The sequence below is a fragment of the Amblyomma americanum genome, chromosome 1, assembly GCF_052857255.1.
Source record: "Amblyomma americanum isolate KBUSLIRL-KWMA chromosome 1, ASM5285725v1, whole genome shotgun sequence".
In the NCBI taxonomy this organism is placed as follows: domain Eukaryota; kingdom Metazoa; phylum Arthropoda; class Arachnida; order Ixodida; family Ixodidae; genus Amblyomma; species Amblyomma americanum.
In genome coordinates, this window is record NC_135497.1 from 190,535,595 (window position 1) to 190,547,623 (window position 12,029).

At 52.3% G+C, this 12,029-nt stretch overlaps 1 protein-coding gene across 1 annotated transcript in view; it reads right to left on the bottom strand.

The window, feature by feature from the left end:
• Positions 1-9,018, bottom strand: part of LOC144114405 (protein FAM13A) — a 49,605-nt gene extending 40,587 nt beyond the window's left edge. The window contains 1 exon segment of the mRNA XM_077648127.1: positions 8,806-9,018. The gene's annotated coding sequence lies outside the window, so the exon portion shown is untranslated.
• Positions 9,019-12,029: the final 3,011 nt, after the last annotated feature.

Below are 12,029 nucleotides of genomic sequence, written 5' to 3' on the forward strand. Positions count from 1 at the left end.
CGGACATTCGCACCTGTATCGGCCAACGAGACACGCCGGTTCACGCCGCAGCCCGGCAGCGAGCGTAGAGCAGCTGTTTCGGATTACGGCGATGCGGCGGGCGGAGCCTCTTTTTGGCGTGAACGCTAAACAGCGTTCCACTTCGGGGGCCACATACCGGCTAGACTGGAACAAACAAAGCGAGCAACTCCATCGCGGTTTCACAAAAACAGCGCAGGGGACTCGGTTGATGGGACAGCGGTTGAGCGGCCAGCTTCCCACCGGGTAGGCGCCCCTTTCGACCCGTAGAGGTGAAGGAACACTGAGCACAAACAGAACTCGGCTTGAAATCGACAGGGTGCAGCGTTGTAACAACAAAGCGACCAGTCTCACAGAAAACGGAGCTTTTATAAGCTACAAATGACCAAAAAACGAAGCACAGGTGCCGCCATCACCCGCCAATTTCGCAACAGAACGGAGTAAAAAGAGAGTTGGCTGTCCTACAGCGCCCTCCCTTTTATAAAAGGAAGTGCGCTAGAGAGGCTTACTCTCTTCTAGAGCGTTCAACTCTACTGGTCGCGTTTCGAGCCGCCGAGTTATGCCAATTCCACGGATAGAATCCAAGATGGCGGCATCTATATATCAACGACACTGTATCCCAGTGGTTGCCATGGCAACCGAGGTGGTTACATAATGGAATAAAATAATAACAGGCGGCAACCTGGTGCCTGAGCCCCATAACTCGAAAGAAAATTATGTCCATCCGGTATATACATATATCCCTATCTGGCAGGCGTCAAAGTCGGCCCACTTAGTCCCGATATTCGTGTAGTATTTCTGGGTTGCCGCAAAATGTTCCGGATGGTGTCATACGATTCAACGCTTCGTGCAGCATGAACTTCTTACTAGTTAAGAGTCTCGCTCGCGGCAGGAATTTGAACCGATGACCTATCTACCCTTAATTCCACGTTTTTACGAATCTTCATAGGAAACATTGCGTCTCAAGCGTTTGTTGCAGTGTTCGGTGTGGTGGTGTACCATTTCGCGTTTCGGCAGGGATTCGAACCGGTGACCTATGTGAGGTGTGTTAACGCTCGATATTCGATCGCTGCCTCAGCGTCGGCTCATTTTTTTTTTACTCCCATATAGGCATATTCGTGTTGTAAAGTGTAAAACGCGTGCGTCTACACAAACTCTAGGCGTGGAACCCAGAGACTACACAACACGACGTTTGTTTGTTGTTGTTTTTTTTTTCTTTCAAAACGGTGGCAACCTGTTGTTTTCGGTAAGCGCACCATACACGAGTTTAAAAACCGACTGACGAGAAGGTTTTTTAAATGCAATTTTCTAGCCGATAAACAAGTATTTTGCTGCCAGACAAACGTCAACATAGCCCGGAATAGCCAGAAAATAAATTTTTACTGGGAATAGCAATTGCATCGAGTCGGCTTCAGTACCCCTTTCAAATATTGAGCGCGACAGCGTTGGCCGCACCACGCTCCGCATCTTGGTAAACGTGGCGGCAGCCATTACGATGGCGAAGTACAACTCCGGCAAAAACGATCTTTTTTGATCACGTGATTTCTGGCCGGTAGGTACCATGATGGCCGCTATTGCCACGAAACAAACAGCTTGCCTGCTTTTTTTTCTCTCTCTCTAAGGGACACTGAGAACAAACTGAAGGCATCGATAAATTATGTTCTAATGCCCAAGACGCTATTTTCACTGGTAACGGAGCTTTTGTACGCTATAAAATGTTTTAAAAAATGAAATACCGGTCCCGCCACTACCGGCTGTTCTCGCAAGCAAACTGTGGTGCGTCAAGATAATTTTTCGCGCCCGAATCCCTGAGGCTATACATATGTATAGGCTACGCTGCCATCGACTTCATTCATGGTGGTGTGATCACGGAGCCCTTTCCCGTCTTGATGTCCAGATTTTATATCCAGTGGCAGGAAAATTCTTAAATCCAATTCTTTTCACAATAAATGCGTCCCTGCTGTAAGGGAAAGATGAACATAACCCACTGAGTGGGGCCATTGAATCGATTTTTTACTGCGAACAAAAGTTCGATGTAGTTGTCCTCACTGTCCCGTTAAGAGCAGGGTGCTTTAGAAACACGAAAACGTTCTCTCTAAAGCGGGCTTCCAATACTCGCTAAAGCAGTGAAACGTTAATCTTGTGTTTTTTTTTATGCAAGCACTCTTGGCAACACAGTGGTGGTGTCGCATAGGGTTATCACGACCTTCTCTCGGCGCTTTAACCGCCTGTTTAGAGCTCAACAGCAGCGCTCCGAGAGACGCACTCACCCAATGTGCGTCTGTTCGCGCGATGGCCACTCGAAGCCATGCGACAGCTACACAGCCAGACGCGGGTAAGAACAGCGGCTAGTCGGGATTGCCCAGTAGGGAGCCACTAACGACACTAACGCCAAACTTTCACTCAGTGGAAGCAGCCATTGAACAAGTGCCATTAGAGGAGCTCGACAGTACTCGCACCATGTTTTTTTTTTTGCTTAAATTTGCTTTTCCCCCTACCCTGCCTTCCTTCCTATCCTTCCCTCCCTCCTACCCACGCATCTAGTTCACTGTACACACATCCATGCGAGGCCCTGTCAATCATGAATGCGATCGGCGCTGCCGACTAACGTGACGCCCTGTTCGCAGGCGGAAACCACGGGCCTCTGCGAAACCGTAGCAGCTAGCAGCCCGGCAGCGCTCGCTTTCCCACATCCAAGCGGAGATGTTGCACCGTCTGCCACCGGACGCAGCCCGATGCGCTTCCCAGAGCACCTCCGCGAACGAGGCCGGCGGACGGCGAAGACTAAGTCGAGGGACGCGCATCCCCTCTCGGCCGGTGCTCCCGAGATAACCGAGAGCTATTCTCAAAGTCACCGCTCCGACGTGCCTGGAAAGAAGGAAGGGAGAGCAGAATCGCCTGCCGCCGATAGCGGCCTCACGTGCGCCAAGCCTCCTGCTCGGCCACGGCCCCGGGACGAGGGGGCGTTTAATAATCGCCTCTCTTGACACGCGCTTCAGTGCCATTATCTCTCCCGTGTAGTACTACTATGTTATCTGCTGCGCGCCAAGGATTGAGGCCACACGTGAACACGCTTGCGTCCAGGGGCGAACAACCACAGCTAACCATACCCGGCAGTGACCACTTTCGCGCTCCGGCTTCCATCGACACTGATGAATACCTGTGCAATCACCAAGCAAGCGCCATCTCCCTCGCCCCTTCAGCTAGCCCTTCCACGGAGATGGGAAAAAATAAAAAAACCGGGGTGGATGCAGTGCTTGCTTTACAAGTATTCTGCCATTTTACAGCGACAGCTGTTAGTGGCACATTTCCCGGTTCTGCAGCGTCGGCGTAACCCTGCTCCGCTCTGATTGGTCAGTGACGTCATTACAACGCGTGACGCACCACGCAGTTCGGTCAAGATGGCTTCACGAATGGTGCAGTGACGTGATTGGCCCAAATCACTTTGGCGCACCTGTTGGCGCAGCCGAAATTGTGTTTTGGGGTAGCAAAATGAACGTCTGATGCAGGCGTGTGCTCAATATAGGTATATATGTACATCCGGCTAAATTCTTACGTGACGTCATTTTCGCATCCCTAATTTGCACCTTGTAAAGGCTTCTCTCGGCTGAACCGCTGGCATATTCATGCTGCAATTGGACGCGTGTGGCGGCATTTGGTGGTCCATTCCTTTTCTTTTTTTTTACATTATGCTTGAATGGAGTACTTGTCTGAGTGGATCAAAATTATTAGAAATCCACACCGTCTGAAACTACGACGAGCAAAAACGAGCGGCACAAGCAGCAATGGTTCTGGTTCATCTCGCTTCCTACTCTGGGTAAACCACCTCGCCTTCTCATGCTAGACAGGTCGTTTACCCAGATTAAGCACGATTGCGACACCAGAACCGTTGCTACGTATCCCCTTTGTTTTGGCTATTCTTAGCACAGAAGATGACGGTTACTAATAATTTTGATCCACTCAGGCATAACATGAAAGAAAATGGACCCCCAAATTCCACCACGCGCGTCAAATTACAGCATGAATAAATCAATATTGGGTTTAGCCGAGAGACGCCTTTTACAAGGTGCATTTAAGAATGCAAAAATCACGCCAGATTAGATTTGGCCGGCTGTACCCGATGTTTCAGGGAAGGTGATCACTAATTTTAAAAAATGGCGTTTTTGAGGTAAAGCGAACCTTTGTACGGCATAATACCAGTGTTGGCGGACGTCAAAAAGAGGCGAATCATGCTAACTATAGTAAATTGATTAACTAAATTCTAGTAGTTACCCCTTTAACTATTACCGATAGGCACCTGATTGCAATTAGAGATTTATAGCCGGCCGTCGATAAAAGCCATATCAGTTTTTAGAATTTCGAAAATGTGATCACCGTTGGCGCTGTGGCTTGACAAAAATTTGGCTATTACGACTAGTTACGTGCACTGGATGGGTTGCTTTGCCTACATGCTTTTCGAAAGCGCATGTATTTTGGCACGATGTAGCCAGTTCGTTAAAAAGTTAACTACTTTAATTTAGTTAATCACTTTACTAGTTAAAATGATTCGCCGGTTTGTTTGTTTTTTACGTCCGCCAACGCTGGTATTATTACTATGCCGTATAAAGCTTCTCTCTACCTAAAAAACCCTATTTTTAAAAATTAGTGACCACCTTCCCTGAAACACCAATATGACCGCGTTTTCGAAATTCTAAAAACTGATATGGGTATTAATTACGGTGGGCTACACGCCTCTTAGAAATTAGGGCGCCTAACAGTAATAGTTAAAGTTAACTATTCAATATTAGTTAACCAGCCTGCTAGTTAGCACGTCTTAGCTGCATTCTGATGCACTACACCGCTGACAATGCAATGCCGAAAAAAAGCGTTCTAATGTCAGTGCACGTTAAAGATCCCCAGGTGGTCGAAATTATTCCGGAGCCCTCCACTACGGCACCTATTCTTCCTTTCTTCTTTCACTCCCTCCTTTATCCCTTCCCTTACGGCGCGGTTCAGGTGTCCAAAGATATATGAGACAGATACTGCGCCATTTCCTTCCCCCCCCCCAAAAAAAAAAACCAAAACCAACTCAAAAACCCTATTATAAAAAAATTGTGGAAAGTCTTAGGTGAAACACTGCACATTGTAATCGTGTAGCAGCAGGTCAGCGTTTTGACGCAAGCGGTGCACAAATCCCCCCACCACGCTGAGAGGTATGAACGCAGTCATGTCGCGTCACGACAGAGATCATGCGCAGTCTACCAGAGAATACGACAATGAATAAATAACATTACATTCACCAACCCAAACAGCTATATTCCTAAATCCCATGTCAAAAATATACAGCACACTGGATAGCTTTTGGAGCACGCAGTACGGCTTGCTTTGAATCGCCGGCGTTCCAAGGCTCCTGGAGATTAGAGGAACGCTCACCCTAATACCCCTAAGCTAACCACTTCCAGCGGTACCGAACAAACCTCTTGGGCTGCATACTTTTGACAAAGAATGTACTTTCGTCTCGAACAGTTTCAAAGACTCCCTCGTAATAATTCGTTTCGAGCTCGCTTCTCGGAATATCGTCCAGCGGCCATACACACCCAAAAAAAGGGGCAAAACCTCGCGCCGCCTCTCGCCCAGTCAGAGCCAGGCCGCCCCTCGTCGGCGTCAGCTGCACGCAAACTTTGGCCATTTCGCCAAACGCGGACCTCGAGGAACTTTTCTGCCCTGTGACAATCGTCAGCCACTGCAGTGCGAGGAGTTCCCGACCACGTGGCACACCCAGTCACCCTTCAAGAGAGTCGCCGCACGAAAGCGGGTCACCGCGCAGGAAACGCACGCAAGCCGCGCCAACGTAAACCACGGTCAGACACGGGTTACGTTCACGCAGCTTGCGCATGCGCACCATAGGTTTTAAATAATTTTCTGGTGTAATGGGGTGCGAACGTGTGCAACGCTTTCGACGGCGGCTCGTGCAGCCTTATCGGTGCTTCCGGGCGGATGGCGCACCGATAAGGCTGCTGCTTTCACTGCGCACGCCAACAATCGCAGAAGGAACACCAGCCGCTACGAAACCGACGCTGAGTGTGACAGTTTAGCTCACCACGCGCCAGTTGCGACACGCCACGTTCTGTAAACACTGACACTCGCAAGGCCCACTCAAGTGGAGAGGCAGCGGCAGTCCCATCGTGGTAGGCCAAACATATTATTGCTCCGGTCTATTTGTGGGTCCCGAATTCAGTGAGCGGCCGAACCACACAACACGTTTGGACCGATGGTGCTGCGAGGCGTTGCTATTCCAGTATTTAAGATGAACTAGGGGAATGCATGGCTCGTCCAAATAAACTTCGAACAATCGGTAATGATGTGACTGCATGCGCACTTGAAATAATAAAAGACTTCTTTCTGAAGTGAATACAGGTATAGGGAGATGTATACCCTTCATCCCTACAAATGGTTTTAGCAAGAGGGACAGGTCACTAGACATCCAACCGGTCCCAGCACTACGTCCGGTGAGGACTCTATCGGTTCAAGACATTATAGGAGGGATTTATACCACATTTCGTGTACTTGCGTAAATGGAGCTTAGAGCAGTCAGATAACGGAGGCATCGGTAAATCCTCAGCAAGGGGAGACAAAACAGGTTCACCGGCAACTTAAAAGTGGACAGGAAATGCCGTCACACATGACGTCAATGGCGGTTCTTTTCCCTCCCCCTTCTCTCAAGTGCTGCGCTTTGTGGAGAGGGAACGGCCGATTGGAACGTCCGCCGTAGTGTGAAGTACAGCCGCGCGTGCCCCTCAGCGGAGCCCCTCATCGCACGTGCCTCCACCATTGGCCGATAACTGCACGGAGCGATAACAGGCGAAACGAGGGTTCCTCGAGCGACGCTCTTCCTGGAGTCGCACCCGCAGCCATTTCCTTTGCCGAGAGGAAACCCTGTGCGCTGGACGTTCGGCGCGAACCAGCGTCTAGCCTCCCTCTCGCCACGCACACAGGCACCAAACGCCCTCCCCTCTGGGTGCCTTTCTCTGTGCCTCCTCCTGGCGCCCCACCCAGAGTGAGGTATATAGTTACAGCGCGCTGGCTTCGCAGCCTCCACCATCAACGAAAAGGTCGACACAGAAGCAACTGCCCAAAGCATAGCAGCTTGGTCACAGCTGCTCAGCAGTCTCAATTAACCTTAGGAAAGCCGCAGAACTGTTAACAAAACCCTGAGAAACAGAAGCGGGGCAGCGCGCACGCAAAGGAAGCCTGACAGACGTTTCTTTCTAAGCAACCAACCCTTCGTGAAACAGCAAAAATTACAGGCTGCCATAAGAGCAGATTTCAAAAGGATCAAGCTCCAATTTAAACAGAAAAAAAAAAAGCCGATGTCGCGCAAGGCCTCTTGCCAGTGGCTTCACCACAGTGTCGATTCCCCAGAGCGCTAAATGCCTCACAATCCACTTCCCGCTCTCTTTTTTTCCACACTTTCCCACACCAGGTCGCAAAGATGGGGTGGATATAAAAAAAATGTGGGGGGGGGGGGGGGGGGGGGGGGGGGGGGGGGCAACGGGCCGGCCTCGAGGCGTTAATAAAGGCTTTCGCTGGCGGAAAGCGGCAATGCAGCCCCTCGCGCTGATTGACGGATGCCGCGTGAGGAGGATAGCGGCGGCAGCAGCTGTGCGCGTGAGGATCTAAGGCGAAGGGGGCGCAAGCAGCGTGCTACTTACTGCGAGAGCCCAGAGCTGAAAACAATGCAGCCACCGCTCCCCGGCCGAGCTGGCGTTTTTTTTTTTTCCCCTTGTAAATATGTCGCCACCACCGTGGTCGCCACAAAACGACATCCCCGAAGTACCTAATCAGAAAGCTGACATTAGTTTTACCGGCTGTTTTCTCCATCGACGAGATGCACAGGAGGTACGCGCGACCTTTGCCGCGCAAACGACCGTCCACGAATGTCCGCTCAGCAGGCAGAGGCGTCTACCCCTCCGTCCAGCGCAGACGGTTGCGATAGTCGAAGCAGACTTTAGAATGCCAAGCAAGAGACGTGCTGGTATGTACTTGTAATGTACTGAGGTAAAAGATGTAAGCAAGCACGTGTACTTCAAGAGATGCAGCCGAGTCCTGGGGCCGAATTACGGAACGATCAAATCACAAGCGGATCAATCAGCACAGCTCCTATTGGTCCACATGTCCGCCAGTCCGTGCCCACCAATAGAAGAGGGGCTTTTTGACCGTTTTGTGACGTCTTGAGATTGTGACCTTTCCTTAATTCGGCCCCTGGTTTCAATCCTGGAGGTGATTGAAACGACAACCAAGCGAGGTAGATGAGGAGTAATCACTTCGAGTAACAACATATTGAGATTTGACAACGCGGCGCAGCTTGCAATATAAAAAAAACGTTCAAGTCTCTACGTGACGAAGCGAAGCTAAATAAAATCGGCATCCAGTGTTCATATGCTAGTTTTGATTGCGGCGACGCAGAAAAAGCGAGAAAACGCAGCTGCGGCGCAGGCACACATGCTCCGCTTCCTCACGCTCCGGACGCCACACCGGCCGGCGCACAAGGCACGACCGCTAACCTTCCGCGAGTTAAAAGGTTTGTGCATCTCGCACGTACAGGGCCGGTCACAGAAGAGGAAGGGAAACGTTCGCCCTGACACAGCTGCTTGACGAGGTGAGGTTGGCAAACGGCGGCTACCAGCGAGTGCCACCAGCGGTTGCCAGCGAGGAAGCGAGCAAAGAAGAGCAGGCAGAAAAGCTGCGCTCGGATCCCAAAGGGCGCAAGCTCCCTCCGTGGAGGGACAGCAGCGATGAGTGGCTCACCTCGACGACTCCCGTGTCCGCGGGGAGACCCGGCACCCGAATGAGAAGACAGCGCTGACAGAAGAGCACCGGAGAGCGCGGCGCCGAAACGCGCAAACGCGCCGGGCGCAGAAACACCGGCCGGCACCAGCTGCGTTGGCTCGTCGCGACGGGTGAAGCGACGAGAGGCCAGAGAGACGCAGCGTGCGCGCGAGTAGGACTGCGGCGAACTGCGCGCGGCTCGCTAGACAGCGCGCGCCAAGGACGGCCGAAGAAGGCGCGCAGGGCGCATGCGCGCACGTGCGCGCTCGCCTGATGCGCCGCCGACCCCGCCTCCTGCCTCCTCGCGGCGGCGGCGCGCGTTCGATTCCGCGCGCACGACAACAGGCCGGCCGGCGTTCCCCCAGTTCCCCCTCGGGGGTCGTATAGGCAACAACAGCTGCAGCAGTCCCTCTCTCCGGCACTGAACCGCATCCTGGCGCAGCTCCGGCCGGCATGGCAGTCGCCAGACTAAACACCACGCGTAAAATCCGGCCTCGCGCGCCAACTGGGCGACCCGACGAAAATGTCCTCAGCATCCTCTGGCTCGTCACTGCGTGCCACCCAAGCTGGCCAATCGACCTCAAAGGAAATCGCTTTCAAACTGGCCAGTTTCGCTGATCATGAAGCACATGCGGTGTGCTCAGGCGAGCTCACCTCAATTTTCGACGCCCACGACGTGACGCCAAACTCGGTCACTCATTCGCACGTGGAAGGGCTGTGGGTCCTATAGCTCCTGTTTATGTACACTGCGTGCCACCCAAGCTGGCCAATCGACCTCAAAGGAAATCGCTTTCAAACTGGCCAGTTTCGCTGATCATGAAGCACATGCGGTGTGCTCGGGCGAGCTCACCTGAATTTTCGACGCCCACGACGTGACGCCAAACTCGGTCACTCATTCGCACGTGGAAGGGCTGTGGGTCCTATAGCTCCTGTTTATGCACGCTGCGTGCCACCCAAGCTGGCCAATCGACCTCAAAGGAAATCGCTTTCAAACTGGCCAGTTTCGCTGATCATGAAGCACATGCGGTGTGCTCAGGCGAGCTCACCTGAATTTTCGACGCCCACGACGTGACGCCAAACTCGGTCACTCATTCGCACGCGGAAGGGCTGTGGGTCCTATAGCTCCTGTTTATGCACCCTGCGTGGCACCCAAGCTGGCCAATCGACCTCAAAGGAAATCGCTTTCAAACTGGCCAGTTTCGCTAATCATGAAGCACATGCGGTGTGCTCAGAGGAGCTCACCTGAATTTTCGACGCCCACGACGTGACGTCAAGCTCGGTCCCTCATTCGCACGTGGAAGGGCTGTGGGTCCTATAGCTCCTGTTTATGCACCCTGCGTGCCACCCAAGCTGGCCAATCGACCTCAAAGGAAATCGCTTTCAAACTGGCCAGTTTCGCTAATCATGAAGCACATGCGGTGTGCTCAGGCGAGCTCACCTGAATTTTCGACGCCCACGACGTGACGCCAAGCTCGGTCACTCATTCGCACGTGGAAGGGCTGTGGGTCCTATAGCTCCTGTTTATGCACCCTGCGTGCCACCCAAGCTGGCCAATCGACCTCAAAGGAAATCGCTTTCAAACTGGCCAGTTTCGCTAATCATGAAGCACATGCGGTGTGCTCAGGCGAGCTCACCTGAATTTTCGACGCCCACGACGTGACGCCAAGCTCGGTCCCTCATTCGCACGTGGAAGGGCTGTGGGTCCTATAGCTCCTGTTTATGCACCCTGCGTGCCACCCAAGCTGGCCAATCGACCTCAAAGGAAATCGCTTTCAAACTGGCCAGTTTCGCTAATCATGAAGCACATGCGGTGTGCTCAGGCGAGCTCACCTGAATTTTCGACGCCCACGACGTGACGCCAAGCTCGGTCCCTCATTCGCACGTGGAAGGGCTGTGGGTCCTATAGCTCCTGTTTATGCACCCTGCGTGCCACCCAAGCTGGCCAATCGACCTCAAAGGAAATCGCTTTCAAACTGGCCAGTTTCGCTAATCATGAAGCACATGCGGTGTGCTCAGAGGAGCTCACCTGAATTTTCGACGCCCACGACGTGACGCCAAGCTCGGTCGCTCATTCGCACGTGGAAGGCCTGTGGGTCCTATAGCTCCTGTTTATGCACCCTGCGTGGCACCCAAGCTGGCCAATCGACCTCAAAGGAAATCGCTTTCAAACTGGCCAGTTTCGCTAATCATGAAGCAAATGCGGTGTGCTCAGGCGAGCTCACCTGAATTTTCGACGCCCACGACGTGACGCCAAGCTCGGTCCCTCATTCGCACGTGGAAGGGCTGTGGGTCCTATAGCTCCTGTTTATGCACCCTGCGTGCCACCCAAGCTGGCCAATCGACCTCAAAGGAAATCGCTTTCAAACTGGCCAGTTTCGCTGATCATGAAGCACATGCGGTGTGCTCAGGCGAGCTCACCTCAATTTTCGACGCCCACGACGTGACGCCAGACTCGGTCACTCATTCGCACGTGGAAGGACTGTGGGTCCTATAGCTCCTGTTTACGCACCACAAGAGGGCGGATAGACATAGCAAAACTGACCTACACTTCAAATGAATTTTTTTTGTACTTCGCTGCATAACTTGATATCTGATCAGGCAGCCGTAACTCAGATTGACAGCTGTGAAATTGATATTTCGGCTTTTCATTCTACCTGAAGATTGGGTTTACCATCTAAGTTCACAGGTGCAAAATGAAAAAAAAATGGTTAGAAAGGGTTAAAACATTTACTTCAGGATCAAAAGTTCCAACCGCACTATCAGACCCGCATGTGATGGAGTTATGCGAATTGATTTAGATGGTGGGGGGGGGGGGGGGGTACGTTTAACATGCATAGAAATCTGCCTACACAAGTGTTATAGCATTTCGCACCGTAGGAACAGGGAGCCGCCGAGGGGCAGAGATTCGAACCCGCAAAAGCGGAACAGACGAAAAAGAAGGCGGATGCCCCCTTGCGTACCATCAAATGCGAGCGACCTGCGGCAGCACCGACGAGAGTCCTTGCGAGTACATAAAACCGCTTCGACAGTTACATCATGCCGAGGCTGCACAGGCGAAGTGCGTTCTGTTCATGACCTAGACACTGCGGCGGCCGTGGGGGCGCGCCCAAGGAGTCGTCACGCCCATCACAGCATACCGACCGCGAGAAGAGAGTGCGAAATGACGTCCACTGGCCCACTTACGGTCAGCACTGGCCTGACGT